Raw genomic sequence first — 13,881 nt, 5'->3', positions numbered from 1 at the left:
GATACACCAACAAGTCCTGTATGAAATACACACAACTGAGGAGAAGATGCTGCTAATTGAACTAAAAGGCAGTGAAACCAGACAACATCTCTATGTGGGTCCTTAGAGAGGGAGAAGAGACATTGTGCCATTAATAACAATCTTTAACACATCCATTGAAACTGGGCAACCACCTGAGGTGTGGAAGACTGCAAATGTTGTCCTAATTTTTAAGGAGATAGACATGAGGCATTAAACTACAGACCAGTGTCACTGACATGTATTTATTTATTTATTTATTTATTTATTATTAATTTGAACATGATACAGTGAAGTACAAAGTTATTACAGTGCAACATGCCAAAGCCCCTTGTATGCAGAGCATTATGGGCAGGATTAAAATTAACGTAAGATTAACTAAGCAATGATATATTCAGTGGTAAAAACATTATTGTAAACTGATAACAATTTAGTACAAATGAGTATTACAAAGACAGGTCATATGGTCATTTACTGTGTTGCTGAGCATTCAGTAGAATGCAGTATTCTGTTAGGTAATGTATTTAAAAAAATAACGAAGTTTGATTGGGTCACAGGTTAGACATTTATGAGATACAATAATGAGAAACATTTACGATATACAATTACATGTATTCAGTATTTATTTTGTTGTGGGTGAGTAAGTGATTTTTGAGAAGAGATTTGAATTTATGAACAGACAGTGTTTCTTTTATATTCACACCGGGGTGGCCCAGTGGCCTGGTGGCTAAAGCTCCCGCTTCACACACGGAGGGCCCGGGTTCGATTCCCGGCGGGTGGAAACATTTTGACACGTTTCCTTACACCTGTTGTCCTGTTCACCTAGCAGCAAATAGGTACCTGGGTGTTAGTCGACTGGTGTGGGTCGCATCCTGGGTGTTAGTGGACTGGTGTGGGTCGCATCCTGGGTGTTAACGGACTGGTGTGGGTCGCATCCTGGGTGTTAGTGGACTGGTGTGGGTCGCATCCTGGGGGACAAGACTGAGGACCCCAATGGAAATAAGTTAGACAGTCCTCGATGATGCACTGACTTTCTTGGGTTATCCTGGGTGGCTAACCCTCCGGGGTTAAAAATCCGAACGAAATCTTATCTTAATTCCAGATTTTAGACCCTTTTATGTGCATTGAGTTTTTGCATAGCGTGAGGTGGACTCTTGTGTTATGGTCATGTGTTCTGGTGAGGTTGGTAAGGAGATGTTTGAGGGGAGGGTTTATGTCAGAGTTAAGTGTTCTATGTATGTAGTAGGTGCAGTAATAAGTATGGATGTTTTGTATGGTGAGTAGGTTTAGAGTTTTTAATATTGGTGGAGTGTGCTGCCTGTAGTGAGAATTTGTTATCATTATGACTGCAGCCTTTTGTTGGGTAATTAATGGTCTGAGATGGTTTATTGTTGTTGAGCCCCATGCACAAATTCCATAGGTGAGATAGGGGTAAATAAGTGAGTGATATAGGGCCAGGAGGGCTGACTGTGGAACATAGTACCGTATCTTCGATAGTATGCCTACGGTCTTGGAAATTTTTGGGGAAATTTGTTGTATATGTGTTTGAAATTTGAGTCTATTATCAAGGTGGATTCCTAAGAATTTTCCCTCTGTTAGCTTTGTGATAGGTGATCCGTTTATCATTATGTTAAGAGGTACATCTGTAGCTCTGTTACCAAACTGAATGAAGTAGGTTTTGTCAATGTTTAGTGTAAGTTTGTTAGTCCTCATCCAGGTAGATATTTTCTGTAATTCGGTATTTACAGTATTGGCTAGCGTGACTGGGCTCGGGTGAGAGAAGACGTATGTAGTGTCATCTGCAAAAAGTGTGGGTTTGAGTAATTGCGAAGCATTTGGTAGGTCATTTATGTATAGGAGAAAGAGAAGAGGGCCAAGGACACTTCCCTGTGGGACACCAACTGTAATTGGTTGCGCAGAAGAGTTTGCCCCATTTGCATACACATATTGGCTTCTGTTGCTGAGGTATGACTTGAGGTAGTTGAGGGAGTGCCCTCTTATACCATAGTGTGACAATTTTACGTGGAGCAAGTCATGGTCAACTGTATCAAAAGCTTTACGTAAGTCAATGAAGATCCCCAGTGGGACTTCTTTTTTCTCTATTGCGGTATATATGTGTTCTAGCATGTGTATAATAGCATCATTAGTATTTTTATTAGGCCTGAACCCAAATTGACAGGGCTTGAGTATGTTGTGGGAGATGAGGTAGGAATATTATTATTATAATCAAAAAGAAGCGCTAAGCCACAAGGACTATAAAGCTGAGGCAGGAATAGATTCGCTTATGAATTAATTTTTCGAAGATTTTTGAGAGAGGGTGTAAATTGGATATTGGCCTATAGTTATTCAACTCTGTTTGGTCTCCTCCTTTATGGATCGGGGTGACCCTTGCTATTTTGAGAACTGTAGAAAAGGTAGAAGATTCAATGGATTTGTTAAAGAGTGTTGCAATGATTGGTGATAGCACCTGTGACACTTTTTTGTATATAATGGGTGGTAAGGTATTTAAATCTCCTGTCTTGTTTTTTAGTGTGTTGATAATAAGGGAGACTTCTGTTGGGTTAGTCAGAGCTAGGAACAGTGTGTTCGGGTAGTTGCCAGTGAGGTAGTCATTTGGTGGGGTATCTGAGCTTGGGATTTTATTGGCAAGGTTTTTTCCTATAGTGGAGAAGAAATCATTGAGTCTCTTTGCTGTTTCAGTTGGTGGGAGTTGGGGTTCATCTTCTTTTGTTAATTCAATTTCGCTATTTCGTGATATCTTTTTTGTTCCTAGAATTGCTGATAGGGTTTTCCAGGTCTTTTTTATATCACCTCGTAAGTTGGGTATTCTGTTCTCATAATACAGTGTTTTTGCCCTTCTTATCAGGCTGGTTAGGATTGACGAGTAACATTTTGTTTGGTCTCTGGTTATGTGACCCATTCTGTACTGTTTTTCATATTGGTGTTTTGTATTTATGGATTTGAGAATGCTGGGTGTTAGCCAGGGACTGTTCAGTCTCTTAGCTGTCATCTGTTTAGTTTTTTTTGAGGCAATGCTTATTATAGAGGTATTGGGTCTTTTTTAGAAAATTATTAATACATTTGTCAATATCTGTATAGATTTCTAGCTCAGTGTGCCAGTCAATGTTTGCTACTGCTGTTGTGAAGTTATTAATGGCTGCCTCATTGTGAAGTCTGAAGGTGACTTTAGTAGTGTCTTGGGGTAGTTTACCAAGAGTTGTTATGAGAAAAGTAGGGTAGTGGTCTGTGGTATTATCTGTAATTATGCCTGATTTTAAAGGGGATATGGTGTTGGTCCAGATGTGGTCAAGTAGGGAAACACTAGTCTCTGTAACTCTTGTAGGTTTTGTTACTGTTGGTAGCAACATACAGTTACTCATTGTGTTTGTGAATTCAGTAACGTGTGGGTCCTGGTCTTGCAGGAGATTTATATTGAAGTCACCTGAGAGTAGTAAGTGATCTTTGTTCATGCGTGCATCAGTTATCATACTTCCTAGATTTTGACTAAATTGGCTAATGTTTGACTGTGGAACTCTGTAGATGTTTATCAATGTGAGAGGTTTTTGTAGGTACTTGGATTTGAATTTAGCTATTATATATTCCCCATGTTCATCCCTTGTGCAAGTATTAGTGATACATTCTAGTTGGTCTGAGTAGTATATGGCTGTGCCACCCCCTTGTTGGTCTGGCCTACAGTTGTGTATGGCTGTGTAACCAGGAATGGTATAGACATCTGTAGTATCAGGCTTTAGCCAGGTTTCAGTTAGTGTAATGATGGACATATTGGCATGCAAGGAATTTAGTAATGCTATGAGGTCATCGTAATGCTTGCTTAAAGATCTGATATTGTAGTTAAAGATAGTTATGTTGTTGTTGGCTCTGAGAAGTGCCTTTGATTGTTCTGCTGTGTAGTAATTACAGTAACTGTTTGAATCATTTAAGTCATTAAATAAGAGGTTGGTATCAGGATCAATGCTTGTAATCATAAGATTTGTAGTGAATCTATAGTTAGAATTAAGTAAAAAATAAAGTAAATATTCTAAAGCTAAAAAAAATAGCACCTGAATTATTTTAAGAAATCTAAAAATTTGAGCTAAGGTAGTTCTTCAAAGCTAAAATAAAGGAGACAATATATAAAGGGCTTAAAAAAAAAACTTTGTGGTGAACAAATAAAGTGGTAATCAAATAAATGAACTAGGGAATATAATGGCAAAATAGTGAACTTATTACACTTTAGCACCTGAGAATATCACCTTGATTATTTTAACAATTGTGAATATATGAACTAAGGTTGCTATGTGAAGCTATATTAAAGCTAAAATAAAGGGGAAAAAATATAGGGACTAAATTAAATAATGGTAAACAAAGTTAAATTGGCAGATAGTAACTAAGATATAATATTGATTTGGAAGTAAGATCTGATTTGTTATATATAATAAGTTGAGCAATTTATTGTACTATAAAAAGTAAAAAATAATATGAGGTAGTTGGTAGTAGCAGCAAAAGATAGTTTTGGGCCTTGAACAATAATGTAATTGAAATATACACTAACTGCACACACAATATAGTCACAAGATATGAAAATAATCTGAGAGTAGGAATTGCCTTATAGCATAAAGTTTGAGCAATTAATATCACCATAGGAATATTATTTGAGGTAGTTGATACTAGCTAGTGAGGGAAGGTTCAAGGTACTGCACAGTAGTGTAGTAGGAACATACACTAGTTTGTTATTTGTAGTTTGGGAGAAAAGGGGAAAATTTGGTAAGATTATTAGAGAATTTTAACAGTGCTTAAGTAGGAAAGAAAAAGGTAATACAGATATTATTAAAGAGTAAGTATACTATTAACAAAAATATAAATTGTGAATTGGGAATCTGGGAAGATAACACAGAATGGGTCACACAAAGAACTGTGTGGGACACCTGGGATAGTGAGGTAGTAAATACTATCTAGGAGGTGATAGTACAGGGATTAGTTCAATAATGACATAATAACATACACTAACGTAGTAAGGATTTGGTCACTAATATCAGTCAGACTCTGTAAGGAAGTTTGTTAGTTCATTTTCATTTGTAATGTAGTACACTCGGCCTACATTTGTTTTTCTTACTAGAATTTGTCCATCACGTACAAAACACTGGTGAATTTTATCATTATTCTCACGTTTTAACTTTCTCACTCTGTACAGGAGGTTCTGTCGTTTTTTGTGAGACACTCATTTATGTATATACAGTGGACCCCCGCATAACGATTACCTCCGAATGCGACCAATTATGTAAGTGTAATTATGTAAGTGCGTTTGTACATGTATGCTGAAATGGACTAATCTACTTCACAATATTCCTTATGGGAAAAAATTCAGAGTAAAACATTTCTGGAGTGAAAAAATATCGATCCACTGTTTTTTTTTGCTTTGATAGATAAAATTATTAGATCTTTTTTACTGTCTTGTGTGTGAAACCTGAGCATACCTGGAGTTTACCTGGAGAGAGTTCCGGGGGTCAACGCCCCCGCGGCCCGGTCTGTGACCAGGCCTCCTGGTGTATCAGGTGCACGCAAACCAACGTACGAGCCACAGCCCGGCTGATCCGGAACTGACTTTAGGTGCTTGTCCAGTGCCAGCTTGAAGACTGCCAGGGGTCTGTTGGTAATCCCCCTTATGTGTGCTGGGAGGCAGTTGAACACTTTTTTCTACTTTGGTTCCCTAGTAACAGTGATTCTTTCATTTCTGACACTGGTACATTAACATGTAGGTGGTCACGTATGATCTGGAGAGTTGTATCTTTGCAGTTTGAATGGTTTAATTCGCTGGGAAAGAGTGGAGTGTTAATTATTACTGCATCAGATAACTTGTCTTGCTCTGTCTTGTCATCTTGGTTAGCAAAATAATTGTTCAATTGGGTATCCATGTTTGTTTTCCAGTCCTTGACGGCATTATCAATCTTCGTGTTTAGGGAAGTTATTTGATCTGTGTGGCTGGCTATGACTGATTGGAAGGTCTTGCCAAAATCAGTCATGCCAGATGTATGCAAAGTCATGTTAAAGATTATCAGGAGGAGAGTGTTGGAGCACCTATAAAGAAAAAAGTTTATACACAACAACCAGCATGGTTTCAAGAAGTGGAAATCCTGTGTCACAAACCTACTGGAGTTTCATGACAAGGTAACAGAGAGAGGGGTGGGCAGACTGCATTTTCTTGGAATGCAAGAAGGCTTTCGACACAGTTCCACACAAGAGATTAGTGCAAAAGCTAGAGGATCAGGTACATATAACAGGAAAGGCACTGCAACAGATCAGAGAATGCTTGACAGGTAGGCAATGAGTCATTGTACATGATGAGGCATCAGAGTGGGTGCCTGTGATGAGAGGGGGTTCCACAGGAATCAATCCTAAGACCGGCGCTGTTTCTGTTAGAGGGGAACCTCTAACCATAATTCGTTCCAAAATTTTGGTCGTGATCCAAACCTAATTTCCCCTTTGGACTGTATGTAAATATGATTAATCTGTTCCAGACTTCTACGAACTGTATGTAAATATTGTTTTATAAGATTTTTAAACACAAAAATAGGCAATTATACCATAGAATGCACAGTGTAATAGTACACTAAATGTAAAAACCTTGAACAACAGAGAAAACTAACATTGCACGAGTCCATTCTAGACCCCTACAAACCATTTGCTTTAAACAGTTTTTAAGAGTTTTAATCACTGAAAAAATAATTAAAGTTTGAAAAATCCTTAATTATAAAAATAATGCACAGCTTAACAGAGAAAAAAACATACCGAGACTGACTACAAGGGTCTTTGTTAGGTATACACAAACAACAGGAAGTGGGGAAAATTGGCATGGCTGTGTTTGTTCGGCACTTCATTATGTGTTCATGACCAGATGCAAAAATTTGGCGAACAAGTCGTGAACCGTGAATAAATCGTGACCCAATCTGTTCATGTTCGGAAACGTTCGTGACCAGAGGTTCCACTGTATATGTGAGTGACAACAGAAGGGTTAGACTCAGAAGTGTCCCCTGTTTGCAGATGATGTGAAGTTAATGTGGAGAATCACATCAGATGAGTATCAGGCAGGACTACAAAGGAACCTGGATAGGCTACAGGCATGGTCCCGCAACTAGCTCCTGGAATTTAACCCCACCAAATGTAAAGTCATGAAGATCAGGGAAGGGCAAAGAAACAGGAAAGTACAGGCTAGGAGACCAAAGCCTGCAAACCTCACTCAAAGAATAGGATCTTAGGGTAAGTACCGAGCACATCTGAGGTGCACATCAATCAAATAACTACTGCAGTATGTGGGCGCCTGGGAAACCTAAGAACAGCATTCCGACACCTCAGTCAGGAACCATTCCAGACTCTGTACACTGTATATGTCAGGCCCATACTAAAGTATGCAGCACCAGTTTGGAACCCACACCTGGTCAAGCATGTCAAGAAATTAGAAAAAGTGCAAATGTTGCAACAAAACTAGTCCCGGAGCTAAGGGGAATGTCCTACGAAGGTTAAAGAAAATCGACCTAACAAAACTAGAGGACAGGAGGGATGGGGGGACATGATAACAACATATAAAATGCTGAGAAGAATTGACAAGGTGGACAATGACAGTATATTCTGGAGATGGGACACAGCAACAAGGAGTCACAGTTGGAAGTCGAAGACTCAGTATTTGTCAGGAAGTGGAACAGTCTGGAAAGTGATGTAACATACATGGAAGGGGTTTTGAGGTCAACACCCCCGTGGCTCAGTCTCTGACCAAGCCTCATGAAGGCAAGATCCATACGTAGTTTCAAGACGAGGTATGATAAAGCTAATGAAGCAGGGAGAGGACCTAGTAGCAACAAGCAAAGAGGCAGGGCCAGGAGCTATGACTCGACCCCAATTAGGCAAATAGAGGAGTACAGTGGACCCCCGGTTAACGAACTTTTTTCATTCCAGTAGTATGTTCAGGTGCCAGTACTGACCGAATTTTTTCCCATAAGAAATATTGTGAAGTAGATTAGTCCATTTCAGACCCCCAAACATACACGTACAAAAGCACTTACATAAATACACTTACATAATTGGTCGCATTCGGAGGCAATCGTTATGCGGGGGTCCACTGTACTAACTCTGCAGAGGTGTGCAGATACAACAGTTTAGATGTTATTCTAAACAGAGGTGTGCAGATACAACAGTTTAGATGTTATTCTAAACAGAGGTGTGCAGATACAACAGTTTAGATGTTATTCTAAACAGAGGTGTGCAGATACAACAGTTTAGATGTTATTCTAAACAGAGGTGTGCAGATACAACAGTTTAGATGTTATTCTAAACAGAGGTGTGCAGATACAACAGTTTAGATGTTATTCTAAACAGAGGTGTGCAGATACAACAGTTTAGATGTTATTCTAAACAGAGGTGTGCAGATACAACAGTTTAGATGTTATTCTAAACAGAGGTGTGCAGATACAACAGTTTAGATGTTATTCTAAACAGAGGTGTGCAGATACAACAGTTTAGATGTTATTCTAAACAGAGGTGTGCAGATACAACAGTTTAGATGTTATTCTAAACAGAGGTGTGCAGATACAACAGTTTAGATGTTATTCTAAACAGAGGTGTGCAGATACAACAGTTTAGATGTTATTCTAAACAGAGGTGTGCAGATACAACAGTTTAGATGTTATTTTAAACAGCAAATATCCAAAATCCCCTTCTTTAAAGTGTAGGCATTGTACTTCCCACCTCCAGGACTCCAGTCTGGCTAGCTGGACTTGAGTCCTGGAGCTTTCCCTGAATTCCTCTACAAGATATTACCCTGTTCATACTCCAACAGCTCAAGTCCCAAAAGCCATTCATCTCCACTCCTAACACACTCGCACAAGCCTGGAGTTTACCTGGAGAGGGTTTTGGGGGTCAATGCTCCCGTTTCTTGGTCTGAGACCAGACCTCATGGCAGATCAGGGTCTGATCAACCAGGCTGTTACTGCTGGCTGCACACAAACTGACGTATGACCATAGCCCGGTTGGTCAGGTACTGACTTTAGATGCCTGTCCAGTGCCTTCTTGAAGACAGCCAGGGGTCTTGAAGACAGCCAGGGGTCTTGAAGACAACCAGGGGTCTTGAAGGCAGCCAGGGGTCTTGAAGACAACCAGGGGTCTTGAAGACAGCCAGGGGTCTTGAAGACAACCAGGGGTCTTGAAGGCAGCCAGGGGTCTTGAAGACAGCCAAGGGTCTTGAAGACAACCAGGGGTCTTGAAGACAGCCAGGGGTCTTGAAGACAGCCAGGGGTCTTGAAGACAGCCAAGGGTCTTGAAGACAGCCAGGGGTCTTGAAGACAGCCAAGGGTCTTGAAGACAACCAGGGGTCTTGAAGACAACCAGGGGTCTTGAAGACAGCCAGGGGTCTTGAAGACAGCCAGGGGTCTTGAAGACAGCCAAGGGTCTTGAAGACAACCAGGGGTCTTGAAGACAGCCAGGGGTCTTGAAGACAGCCAGGGGTCTTGAAGACAGCCAAGGGTCTTGAAGACAACCAGGGGTCTTGAAGACAGCCAGGGGTCTTGAAGACAGCCAGGGGTCTTGAAGACAGCCAAGGGTCTTGAAGACAACCAGGGGTCTTGAAGACAGCCAGGGGTCTTGAAGACAGCCAGGGGTCTTTAAGACAGCCAGGGGTCTTTAAGACAACCAGGGGTCTTGAAGACAACCAGGGGTCTTGAAAACAACCAGGGGTCTTGAAAAAACCAGGGGTCTTGAAGACAACCAGGGGTCTTGAAAACAACCAGGAGTCTTGAAGACAACCAGGGGTCTTGAAGACAACCAGGGGTCTTGAAGACAACCAGGGGTCTTGAAAACAACTAAGGGTCTTGAAAACAACCAGGGGTCTTGAAGACAACCAGGGGTCTTGAAAACAACCAGGGGTCTTGAAGATAACCAGGGGTCTTGAAAACAACCAGGAGTCTTGAAGACAGCCAGGGGTCTTGAAGACAACCAGGGGTCTTGAAAACAACCAGGGGTCTTGAAGACAACCAGGAGTCTTGAAGACAACCAGGAGTCTTGAAGACAACCAGGGGTCTTGAAGACAACCAGGAGTCTTGAAGACAACCAGGGGTCTTGAAGACAACCAGGAGTCTTGAAGACAACCAGGGGTCTTGAAGACAACTAGGGGTCTTGAAGACAACCAGAAGTCTTGAAGACAACCAGGAGTCTTGAAGACAACCAGGGGTCTTGAAGACAACCAGGAGTCTTGAAGACAACCAGTGGTCTTGAAGACAACCAGGGATCTTGACGACAACCAGGGGTCTTGAAAACAACCAGGGATCTTGAAGACAACCAGGAGTCTTGAAGACAACCAGGGTCTTGAAGACAACCAGGAGTCTTGAAGACAACCAGGAGTCTTGAAGACAACCAGGAGTCTTGAAGACAACCAGGAGTCTTGAAGACAACCAGGAGTCTTGAAGACAACCAGGGGTCTTGAAGACAACCAGGGATCTTGAAGACAACCAGGGGTCTTGAAGACAACCAGTGGTCTTGAAGACAACCAGGGATCTTGACGACAACCAGGGGTCTTGAAAACAACCAGGGATCTTGAAGACAACCAGGAGTCTTGAAGACAACCACGGTCTTGAAGACAACCAGGGGTCTTGAAGACAACCAGGAGTCTTGAAGACAACCAGGAGTCTTGAAGACAACCACGGTCTTGAAGACAACCAGGAATCTTGAAGACAACCAGGGATCTTGAAGACAACCAGGGGTCTTGAAGACAACCAGGGATCTTGACGACAACCAGGGGTCTTGAAAACAACCAGGGATCTTGAAGACAACCAGGAGTCTTGAAGACAACCAGGAGTCTTGAAGACAACCAGGGGTCTTGAAGACAACCAGGGGTCTTGAAGACAACCAGGAGTCTATTGTTGTACATCCAAGCCCTTTGAATACCAAACTTCATTAATTCCTCCCTCCATCCTTTTCTAGGACGACCCGTTAGTTGCAGTAATTATTTGTTTATTTACTTGTTCAGTGACAGTAATTTAATGTATTTAGTATATCAAATTCATATTCGACTTGTGATATTTTCAATTTACAATGGATTCGTTGGTATGTAACCCTATCATAAATCGAGAAGCACCTAAACAAAAAGCGCCATATTAGCGAAGCACTCCATAGTGAGCACAGTATTAACAAGGTATGCCTATATGATCAATTTATTAACACGGCTGTAATATCTCAAGAGAGGAGAAGGCGTCTCATTTCCAGTGCTGATTTTGGCTTTGGTTTGAGTCAATACATTTGATGTTACTTTCTCTTCTGCTAAGTACAACATTAATGGCATCTCGTGTATGGATCTCAGAGAATAAAAGTTACACAGGCAATTCAGATATGTATTGAAGAGCTATATTACAACAGAAATCTGAGTCTCACAATGTGGTTGGGAGCAAATACCATGGTTGGCACATCTCTGCACACCCGGCCCATGACCAGGTTCCGAGAGTAGCTAAACTCTCGAAACTCTTCAATTCTTCAAAGGTAAGGTATGGTAGATATCAAACACCACAGTCAGCACATCTCAGATACAGTACACAAATAACCCGCACACAGGATAATGGAACTTATGATGTCGTCGTCAAAAGTTTCATTTTCCTCTGTGTAGATTGGGTATTGTTCCAGTAATGGTATTTTGTCTTTTTATTCTTCACAGATAAAGCCTCACACACCATCATATTATTACAACATTAATTTATTTTTTCCAATTATTACAAATCTTCAGAATGTGTCTCGGACAGGTGTGCTAAGTCGGTACAGCCTCTCCTCACTTAATGATGGAGTTCCATTTCTAAGACCACGTCGGTAAACGAATTCATCACTAAGTGAGGAGCATACTATAATGGTAGTGAGTTTGTGTCAACTATCTCTGATAATGTTTTAATGTCGCCCTTGCACAATTTATAACATTTCTGGTATACAGTGGACCCCCGCTTAACGATCCCCTCCAAATGCGACTAATTATGTAAGTGTATTTATGTAAGTGCTTTTGTACATGTATGTTTGGGGGTCTGAAATGGACTAATCTACTTCACAATATTCCTTATGGGAAAAAATTCGGTCAGTACTGGCACCTGAACATACTACTGGAATGAAAAAAGTTCATTAACCGGGGGTCCACTGTACTTTTAAATATTTCTACAGTAGTGAACTGTATATTGTAATAAACAAAACAGAGGAAATCAGCTCTAATATACATTATTTAGGTATGCATACTGGTCAGAGAGTCCGTTTTAAGTCCAAGTCCTCGGTAAACAAGTACAGTGGACCCCCGGTTAACGATATTTTTTCACTCCAGAAGTATGTTCAGGTGCCAGTACTGACCGAATTTGTTCCCATAAGAAATATTGTGAAGTAGATTAGTCCATTTCAGACCCCGAAACATACACGTACAAACGCACTTACATAAATACACTTACATAATTGGTCACATTCGGAGGTAATCGTTATGCGGGGGTCCACTGTACATCGCTAAGTGAGGAGAGGCTGTAAATATTTTGGCACAATTTTGTAGGGTAATAAAATTTGAGTCCATCTTGAAGAAAAAAAAAAGGATTTATTCTTTAATATAATTTTTAAGTCTGACTCAACTGGACATAATTTCTAATGATAACATTATTTTCTGTTTGTATATATTATATACAGGATATAAAATATATTGCCATGTATAAATTATTCAACTTTTTATCATTTTGAATTTTTTTTTTTTTTTCAACAAGTCGGCCGTCTCCCACCGAGGCAGGGTGACCCAAAAAGAAAGAAAATCCCCAAAAAGAAAATACTTTCATCATCATTCAACACTTTCACCTCACTCACACATTATCACTGTTTTTGCAGAGGTACTCAGAACACAACAGTTTAGAAGTAGCATATAAGTATAAAGATACACAACATATCCCTCCAAACTGCCAATATCTCAAACCTCTCCTTTAGAGTGCAGGCATTGTACTTCCCATTTCCAGGACTCAAGTCCGGTTATATAAAATAACCAGTTTCCCTGAATCCCTTCACTAATTATTACCCTGCTCACACTCCAACAGCTTGTTAGGTCCCAAATACCATTTGTCTCCATTCACTCCTAACACGCTCACGCACGCTTGCTGGAAGTCCAAACCCCTTGCCCACAAAACCTCCTTTACCCCCTCCCTCAAACCTTTTCAAGGATGACCCCTACCCCACCTTCCTTCCCCTACAGATTTATACGCCCTCCATGTCATTCTACTTTGATCCATTCTCTCTAAATGACCAAACCACCTCAACAAACCCTCTTCAGCCCTCTGACTAATAATTTTATTAACTCCACACTTTCTCCTAATTTCCACACTCCGAATATTCTGCATAATATTTACACCACACATTGCCCTTAGACAGGACATCTCCACTGCCTCCAACCGCCTCCTTGCTGCATTTTGAAATATGTATATAAAAATGAATTGTCGTACAATTAATATATAATACAATATAGAAAACACTAACAATGCAGTAGGATAAATACAGCTATATTATACAGCTGTTGACACAGTTTTGCAATATACAAAAACTTAATACATTAGATAATTCAAATGTACACACACGTGTGATGTACGTAACTGCCATACGTCATCCAATGATGGCATCTTAGGGCTGATTGTTAGTGGTAGAGGGACAGCCAGATTTATACCACCACAGCCAGGAATGCCCTAGGGATATCTGGAGTCCTAGGGACATCTGGTGGAATCCTCAGGACATCTGGTGGAATCCTCAGGACATCTGGTGAAATCCTCAGGACATCTGGTGGAATCCTCAGGACATCTAGTAGAATCCTCAAGACATCTGGTGGAATCCTCAGGACAT

This window comes from Cherax quadricarinatus, chromosome 98, assembly GCF_038502225.1.
Source record: "Cherax quadricarinatus isolate ZL_2023a chromosome 98, ASM3850222v1, whole genome shotgun sequence".
Lineage (NCBI taxonomy): Eukaryota > Metazoa > Arthropoda > Malacostraca > Decapoda > Parastacidae > Cherax > Cherax quadricarinatus.
The sequence above is the reverse complement of the archived record's forward strand: the minus strand, read 5'-3'. Positions refer to the sequence as shown.